Source organism: Protobothrops mucrosquamatus, unplaced genomic scaffold (genome assembly GCF_001527695.2).
Source record: "Protobothrops mucrosquamatus isolate PMUCROS unplaced genomic scaffold, P.Mucros_1.0 scaffold_252, whole genome shotgun sequence".
Lineage (NCBI taxonomy): Eukaryota > Metazoa > Chordata > Lepidosauria > Squamata > Viperidae > Protobothrops > Protobothrops mucrosquamatus.
In genome coordinates, this window is record NW_015386328.1 from 424,069 (window position 1) to 434,064 (window position 9,996).

General features: G+C 37.2%; 1 protein-coding gene across 2 annotated transcripts in view; it reads left to right on the plus strand.

Annotated features, from left to right (window-relative positions):
• Nucleotides 1-9,996, plus strand: part of MTUS1 (microtubule associated scaffold protein 1) — a 79,970-nt gene that overhangs the window by 35,760 nt on the left and 34,214 nt on the right. The gene's annotated exons all lie outside the window — the stretch shown is intronic.

Here is a 9,996-nt window from a genome sequence, read left to right on the forward strand (position 1 = left end):
TCTGGCTATGCTTCTCATTTCTGTCCCCACATTTTGTGGGCAATTCCTTTTCAGCCTGGCTGTGACATCTACCATAGTACAGTAATCTCTTCTAACATCGGAGTGTCTTGAGTATTTTTCGTATTCAGCTTAGCATGCGAGTGCCCATGGCTATTCTAATCTTTTCTGTGTGTTCATGAGTGTTGTATTCCCCTTCAGTAGCTTAGCACAATAGCCAGTCTAAACCCACAATAAAACAAATTGTTATAGTTATGTTTCCTAGGAAATAAATCATCTAATCAATGATGTGGATTGCACGCAAAACACCAAAATTTGTTGTTCAAGTAGCTTTGTATGCTTTCTGCTTAATAGTCTCTCAATATTAGGTGCTAGAAAATTAATTAGAAAACTAAAAGAACAGAATATATATGTAAAGATGTATACTGTATACAGTTTGCAATTATCTCAGTAGCTTGATTTAAATAACTGCATATGTTAAGGCTGCTATGCGTATAATCATATCAACATTGGTTATCATTTGTTCTTGTCTAATATGACTTGAATATCTTCCTGAATCCAAAGTGAATTTTCAAAATGTGCTTGCAACATTTTTTAACAAAATAGGTTTATCTATGATCCCTAGAAATGAATTCACAGAGGATAGCATGTTGCAATGACTGTGAATATGTACAGTATGTCTTTGATATGCAGACTAAACAGTGTTTGGCATAGTATGGACTGAAGAGTTTAAAAAATATAGAAACAAACTACCATATTACTGTTTGTTAAATAGCTAGATGCAAGTATTCTGCTTTGCCTTCCTTGCAAGTAAAACACTTGGCTGGTAAGAGCTGTGGCCCAAAGAGTGTGTTTTTCCCCAGTTAAAGCACACTGATTGTGGAAGCTGTTGTGTATGTGAGTCAGAGCCATTTGGATTGAGTGTGAGTGTGAGTGTGTGTGTGTGTGTGTGTGTGTGAGAGAGAGAGAGAGAGAGAGAGAGAGAGAGAGAGAGAGAGAGAGAGAGAGAGAGAGAGAGAGAGAGGGGGGTGTATAATCTGAGCACAACCATTCTTTGTAATCCATGTCTAAATTTTTACTGGCTTCTATGAAAATAAGTCCCTGTTCTGGCATTGATTCCATCATGGCATAAATACTCATGAAGCTGCATTATCAGTTTGGTTACATAATGCTGAATTACAGTTAAAATATGTTTAATACAGATTTGTTGCCCATTGAAATGAATCAGAGCTGATTATAAGTCATCAAAACATAATTGATCAGTAATGTGTGCCTTTCCTTTCTCTGTCTAAATAGTGCTTTGGAAGAATCATTCCCTCCAGCATGAGAGAGGAAGGAATGTGGTATTAGTAATCTGTGATTTTACCATAGTACTTTCCCCCCCCCAAGTCTGTGCTATCTAGTTATTTAAAGGCATCATTGATGTGATTGACAGTCGTGCTACCTCACTGAACAGGAAACAATGATAGAATAGAAGCAGCAGGTACAAAGCTTCTAATTAAGATTAAACATGTTCCATCACCTGGGCTTCTGAGGAAATATAGTCAGGATGGAAATTTGAGAAATGTTTTGTGCAATGTTTTTAAGACTTGCTAATTTTAAGATGTGTGGACTTCAAGTCCCAGAATTTACCAATTCCCAGGAAAAACTGGGAGTTGAAATCCACACACCTTAAAAGTTTCCAGTTTGAAAAACACTGGTTTAGTCAGATTAGATATTGCTATGGAGTGTTATGTAAAATAACCCCTTGAATCAAAATTATCACTACAGCTTAGTACTTGTCTTAAGACCACAATTGAGCAAGAAATTTCCATTGATAAGCGAGATGGTTGTTAAGTGAATTTTGCTCCATTTTGCAATCTTTCTTGTCACAGTTGTTAAGTGAATCACTGCAGTTGTTAAGTTAGTAACACAGTTGTTAAGTGAACCTGGCTTTGACTTTGCTTGTCAGAAGGTTGCAAAAGAGGACCCTGGGTTACTGCAACTGTCATAAATATGAACCAGTTTCCAAGTGTCCAAAGTTTGATCATGTGACCATGGAGATACTGCAACTGTCGTAAGTGTGAAAAATGGTTCTAAGTCACTTTTTCAGTGCCGTTGTAATTTCATACAATCACTAAAACAAATGGCAGTAAGTTCAGGAAAATCTGTATCAGTTTCCCTGTCAGCTCCTAATACCATTCTTTGATGCCAAAATAAAATTACTTCCGTTTACTATACAGTGGAGGTCTTTCGAGTATTTGAGAAGTTCTAAAATGTAACTAGAATTATTTTAAAGCTGGGTATTTGTATGAAATCTGCATTAGAAAATAATTGATGACTTCTATTTTTTATTAACTTAAGATATATTTTTATGATTTTTTTTGCTAGAAGAGTTTCTATTCTGATTTTTAGATGAATAAATATTAATATCCCCAAATTGCATTTTGCAAACTGATTAGGATGAACATAGCTAGTTTTTAAGTGACTAAATATGAGTTTATTGTTGTTGTGTGATGGATAGTCCAAAAACTGAAACATGTCCTTTAGCTTGAAATTGGTTGTTTCACCATTTCTAGATGTATTTCAGCACTATTCTGATGTTACCAGAAATATTGCAAACTCTCAATGGGGCCATCTAGCTGTGAGCGAGTTAGCTGTGAAATAGTCCTCTTTCCAAATCAAAACACTTTAAGATCAGAACAGCTGGTTTTAATTCAAAACAGTTTCTCTTTGAAATATTCCCAGTTTGATGAAACTGACATGCCAGTTGCAAAGTTGAATTGAATAATCACAAGTGGGTATCTTTCCTGTGATAGAAGGGCAGTTTATTTTTATGGAAACATTTGGTCACAGTTGCTGATCCAAGTGAAAACCTCCTACACAGTTAGAAATAACTTGCCTTTAAATAACTTGACATAGCTCCAGATACGGATTTGCTTACCTTCTATATTTAATATGAGTATGTTTTGTACCCTCCTTCTGAGCTTCATATCAAGAGTCAGTATGGTATATTGATTAGGATGTTGGAATCAAGTTGAAGTCCCATCTCATTCCCGGAAATTCACTAGGTGATTTTGGGCCAATTACTCTCTACCTTACAGGTTTATTGTTCTGAGGGCAAAAGTGAAGGGAAGTCCTCATGTAAAACGTTTTAAGCACCTGAAGGAAAAGTGGGCAATCAGTGTAATGAACAAACAATTGTCAATGGCAAGTTCCTTGATGTTAAAGGAAAAGGAATGTGTGTTTAGTTTTCTCCTATTAATAAAGCTACAAGGACTGTACATTTGGCTATATTGGATTCCTTAATTTTGGCAAGAATAAAAAGGCTATCTCAGTTGATAATCTGGTACCTGTACAGTTGAACATTGACTGTTGTCTTGAGGAAAAACATATTCTGAAGTTCAGGTGACTACAATAGGAAGACATGCTAGCTTCCTGTCTACTTAGGAGTCCTATCATGTTATATAAGTGATATGCCGGATTAAAACCATAGTGAGTCCTGGAATAATAGACAATAATTGGAATAATAGACAATAATCCCCATTTCAGCATTCCACTCACCCATCTTTATTTGTGTTAATTTCTCTTCCTCTCTGCATAAACAAAATAAATTTATGTAGACAGCAAAAAGAAAAATATTCTTTTATTCAATGTACAGGTAATTCTTGACTTACAACCACAATTGAGCCCAAAATTTCTGTTACAATGTGAGACAATTTTAAGTGAGTGTTTACAGCCTTTTTTGCCACAGTTGTTAAGTGAATCACTGTAATTGTTAAGTTAGTAATATGGTTGTTAAGTGAATCTGGCTTCCCCATTGACTTTGCTTGTCAGAAGGTCACAAAAGGTGATCACATGACCCCAGGACACTGCAACTGTCATAAATACGAAATTGCCAAGCATCCAGATTTTTATCACATGACCACAGGGATACTGCAATGGTCGTAAACGTGAAAAATGGTCATAAGTAATTTTTTCAGTGCCACTGTAATTTCGAATGGTCCCTGAACAAAAGGTTGTAAATCAAGGACTACCTGCATTGTACTTAAAAAAAACCCACTCTCAATTAGGAGATTGCATTTGCAATTTTCCCCAAAGGAAAGCACAAAGAAATACAGATTGAAAGATTCAGGACCAGCTCAGGTTCTGCTTCTCATCCCTCCAAGCTAAATAAGTCTTCGTTCTTTGCTGATGGTGCACCTGCCTATTTGCAAAGTCCCATGAAGCTCTTAATCTTCTGTAATTCAGTCAGGAAGGTCAACCTCTGTTGCACAAAGAAATTTGTTTTTAACCTTTATGGTTTTAATAGTCTAGTTTAATATGTTGTTTTAATTCTCGACTGGGAGCTGCTCAGTTTAGATAGACAGCTATACAAATGTTTTAAATAAAATAAAAGCCATTTTGTCCCTGTGATAACTGTGGTGAGTGCTCTGTACCAGTAGCCATCTTGTAGGGAACGTTGACAGTGTAGCTTCTATCTCACCATTAAGAGGTTTGCAGCTATCCACTCCTTTCATTGTGCAATTCTGTCAATTTAACAGTATTAGTTCAGTATATGTCTTCATTAAGTATAGGACTGCAATCTAAACCCTGTCCAATATTCTTTTAAAGCCTTGCTTCTGGCATGTCACCTGAGACATTTTAATGTTATGGTTGAAAGCTATTCTGAGTTTAGAAAATTGGCACTTACAGACAACCCCAAACATTTGCAGCTATATTTCCATCTTGATGAATTAGCCAACTTGGGGAAAGGGACAAGCCTTTCAAATGAGTCAGCCTTCAATTTGATACCAAATTTCCTTCTTTGACATTTGTTTGTTAGTGCTTATTATCTGTAATACCTACTTACCCCCATGTAAGTTGCTGGAGGGCTCTAAGATTATTACTGTGGCTACTGAGTTTTTTTCCTAAGCTGAATTTATACATATGTTTAAGGCTAATAATGTTGAGATAAGCAAAGAAATGCTATTTTTGTGAATAGCTGATATTTATTCAGCTGTGCTACTGTTCATAGCTATAAGAGATAGAGCTGAATTGCATGTTGTTAAATACTTTTAAACAATGCTTATTTTAGTTTCCAGGAGGAAGAAATGCATTAAAAGGTAGAATTTTAATGCTGATTAGATGGTCATTGTGGAAAACAATTTGCTGCTCTTTGTAACCTCTATTTTACAACAGATGTCATGTCTTGAAATTACTGATGAAAGTTGGTAGTTATGTGTTATATTGTTCTGCATATAAACAGATGATTATTTTTGTATTTTTCTAAAATGTGGGTGGTATCTATATTAAAAGAAGAGAAGATGTGCTCTGGTTATAGCTAAAGTTATTAAGAATTAGTGGCTCACACTTGGTTGACTGTTGTGGTTGCAAGGGAGTATTGTTTTACCCTTCGTATATTGGGTTTTTATTTTTTGTAAGCCACCTACAATCACTGAAATTAAGTAAGCAGCCATATAAATTTTCTAAATAAATAAATAAAACTACCATTTTTGAATACTGCAGAAATTTCCTTGCCGCTTCTGAGTATCAGTATGATTAAAATAAACAGGACAGTTGACTTTGGCTACAAAAAGCTGTGTTGGGATATTCTTCACCAGGATTAAATAGAATAAAACAGCCTTGTGCCTCCCAAACATCTTCCAGAAATGTTTGCAAGTCCCAGACTTCCTTTTACCAAAGCAACAAAGATTTTTGGGACTTTCACTCGCATCTAAAGGATGGAACCCTTGAGAATTCTGGGATAATTCTGTGAAATCAGTGTTTATCTTATATTTTACATTGCATTGGACAAACAAACAGGCAGGCATAAAAGTATCGAAAGTGTGATGTAACATGAAGTAATCTGATAGTTATACCTTCAGGTTCCAGATGGTGTTAGGAAAAAAAAGAAAAACTAATTTATTGTACTGATTGATATTTGTTTAAAATATATTTAAGCATAAACATGAGAGGAAGCACTAAAATTTCATCAGAGTATGAATTATGTTATTTTCCAATCTAGTTATCTCCAAGTTAGGATTGCTTCTTGGGAAATTATAATTCTAACTCATCTGCAAGGTAACCAGTTGGGGAAAGTGGGTATATGCTTAACCCGCCCGCCCCCCTGTCCTTTTTTAAAAAATAAAAAATGTAATACAGTAGTTGAGTCATGGAGATTTTAGTTGTTGCTTGCTTGCAAACAAAATTAGTCTCATTCTTCTGCATAGTACAAAAGCAGCATCTAGGGGGCTGTAGAAAGAGCATCCATCCTAACAGGTATACACTACTAGAATTACCTCAATCAATTTATAATTCTTGCTAGTTGATTTTTATATCAATAAAAATATTTCTACAGAAAATAAATGCCTTTATCTGTTGCATTTCTCATTTTTGAAGAAAAAGAAATGTCTTACCTTTAAATCTCTCTGTATACATATCTGGACATATATATAAAGTGATCAGGGAGATAGGTATATTTTAGGTACAAATTGTGACTAAAATTTCTGTTACTAAGCAAGACAGTTATTAAGTGAATTTTGCCCCATTTTACGACCTTTCTTGCCACAATTGTTAAATGAATCACTGAATTGTTAAGTTAGTAACATGGTCGTTAAGTGAATCTGGCTTCCCAATTGACTTTGCTTATCAGAAGGTCACAAAAGGTGATTACATGATCCCGGGACACTGCAACCGTCATAAATATGAACCTATTGCCAAGCATCTGAATTTTGATCACGTGACCACGGGGATGCTGCCACAGCCGTAAATGTGAAAAATAGTCATAGGTCACTTTTTTCAGTGCCATTGTAACTTCGGTCACTAAATGAACTGTTGTAAGTTGAGGAGTATCTATAATTACTAAATATTGAACTTTATAAAAATAGCTGAGTTTTAAAGACACGGGTGGCATGAATTAGGCTATCTGATTTGAGTTCATTTTTTGAGCAATAGTAAATTATAAGTCTCTGAGCTATTTCTATGAATACATAAAGAGGTTTTTAAAAGTTCACAACAAAACCAGTTTATTTGCTGAATTCTTAATTCCAGCTATTTTTGCAGATACATAGTACTTAGAGGATTTATAGTTGACCAGAAGGAATTGCAAAGCACTTCAGTTAATTGATTGCATTTTGCAAAAATTCTCCATTTGATAGAATACTTAAGCAGAATTCTGGCCATAATTTTCTGTATTTGGTATTAATTTTTAAAAAAATAATCATTACAAAATGACACAGGAAGGGAGAATACTACCACAGTCTCCACAGTAAGTATATATATAAGTCCTTTCTCTTAGGGAGGTCCATCTAGTGGGACCAAGAAGAAGGACCTTCTCCATGATGGCTCCGTCTTTGTGGAACACTGAAATAAGATTGGCCCCCTGCTTGACACTCTTTCGAAAGGCCCTGAAGATACGGATAAATGGAAAAAGGTAGAAATAAATAAGATGTAGGTCGTGGCCCACTACTGGACCGCATGAGTGGCTGGCTGGTGCGTGTGTGCGCATGTGCACAGCCCCACTCACATGAGCGTTGCAGGCATTTGCAGCCCCACTTGCATGAGCATTTGCAATCCCACTCATGCGAGCTTCACGGGCGTTCGTGGCCCTACTCGTGCGAGCATCACGGGCATTCATGACTCCACTCGTGGGTATTTGCTGCCCCACTCATATGAGCATTGCCACAAGCATCACAGACATTCATGGGTCCACTTGTGCGAGTGTCACAGACATTTGCGGCCCCACTCACCCAAGCGCTCACAACTCCACTCGCCTGATCAATGGGTATTCATGCACACGCACACACGCACGCACGCATATGTTTACACCCCTCCACAAAACCATCTCTTCTTTCCCTCTTCCCCCCACTCTGGGCTGCCAACCCTGAAAGGTTGGGGAACTCTGATGTAGACTGATCTCTGCAGCCCTACTATATAATCTGAAATTAAATCCTTGGAAAGAAGAGGTGTAAAGATAAATTAGATGTTAAAATGTATGTAGTGAGAGGGAAAGTGCCTTATCAAATGTATAACACTTTACAATGAGAATTGATACAGAGACAATTAAGTGAATTTTGCCCCATTTTACGACAAACATTAGGCCCTAGACAGTTCATTATATAAATTGCATTAAGTGTTCAAACTGCTTGCTATTTTACATACTGTGATTGGCCTGTGGGGCCTGGTATGCCATGTATATTTTAATTTAATTTAGCTCTTCTCAGAGCAAAGTATGATTTACAACAGGGGTGTCAAACTCAATTTCATTGAGGGCTGCATCAGCATTATGTTTGCCCTCAAAGAGCCAGATGGGCGTGGCTGGGTAGGCGTGGCTGGGTTGTCACAGCCTGGTCGCCACGACTAGGTAGGCATGGCTAGGTAGGGGTGGCGGGCTTAACTGGCTGGCTCAACACTGCTCACTCAGTGCGGCTGACTCACTATGGCCAGTTGGGGGTGGCCGGGTAGGTGCAACTGGCCCAGCTCCGTTGACTTGGGACGGCTGCGTCGGCATGGAACAAGTCGCACTGGCTAACTCAATGTGGGGACAACTCGGTGCCCACAAGCTCCTCACCTCCCCAAACTGCTGGCAACCAAGTGAACACACACACATGCACACATTGCATTCCAAGTTTGGGGATTTTTATCCATAGAGGAAGGAGAGGTCCTTCTCCCCAAGCCCAGACATGATTAGCAGTTTGCCAGCTCAGATATACAGTAGCTAAAAGTCTCCAAGCTTGGAATGATGTGTGCGTGCATTCACGCAGCACTCCAAAGTTGGATGTGAGCCTGGGGCATCCAATAAGCCGCGCTCAGACTTACCCCACCTACACCGCACTTGCACACCTCAGGGCCCCGCACTGTGCAATCAATTCTGGAGCAATTTCATGCAATATATAATACTGCCTTTATATGATTCCTTCCCAGATCCTGCTCTTTGTTTTATATTGATCTGCTTTACAGTTCAAATGCTTCCATTTTATTTCTTGCATTACATTCATAATTATCCTTTAAAGTAATTTGTTCTGTGTTGTATCTATATTTTATAAGGCTAACTGTAGTAGATGCTTTTATTTTTTGTTGTGATTGTTTGAAATTTAAAATCAGGTTTCTCAATTCATTAGTTCCACTTATTAAACAATCAGATATTTAATCCGAGACCCAAAGCTACTGTATCTAAATGCATTCTTAATTAAATGAGTGTTCAGTCTTTGTAAGGCTCATTTTTAAAGTTATTTTTCCTTTTAATACAGTAGTTAAGATGCTGTTTCAATACTTTAAATGAAATAATTTAAGGAAATTGCAAGTCTTTGTTTACATGCCTAGCAACAGCTTTTATGCAAAACTCCCACACATATTTTAAACTTGATGGTAATTATTGTGCACACACCTTGGCTACATCCTGTTTGTTATGAACAAATTCTTCCTGAATCAGCTGAGATAAATAATATTTTTGAGTTATGCTGTGCATGGAAAGTAAGTAAGCAGACTGCCAGCTTGTCCCATTTCAGATTATTTTCTCCACTCTAACAGGTTGTTCTATATACACTTAATCTGCTATTTAAAAGATTCTGTTTTCCCCATGCTTTTCATCCTAGCTATCTTGTCAAGCTATCTTGTTATTTGAGAAATTATGGGAAGATAATAATAATAATAATAATAATAATAATAATAATAATAATAATAATAATAATAATAATAATAATAATAATAATAATAATAAAGTTGGAAGGGACCTTGAAGGTCATCGAGTCCAACCCCCTGCTCAGGCAGGAACCCTACACCATTTCAGACAAATGGCTGTCCAGTCTCTTCTTAAAAACTTCCAGTGTAGGAGCATTCACCGCTTCTGGAGGCAGGTTGTTCCATTGGTTAATTGTTCTAACTGTCAGGAAGTTTCTCCTTAGTTCTAAGTTGCTTCTCTCCTTGATCAGTTTCCACCCATTGCTTCTCGTCCTGCCTTCAGGCACCTTGGAGAATAGCTTGACTCCCTCTTCTTTGTGGCAGCCCCTGAGATATTGGAACACTGCTATCATGTCCCCC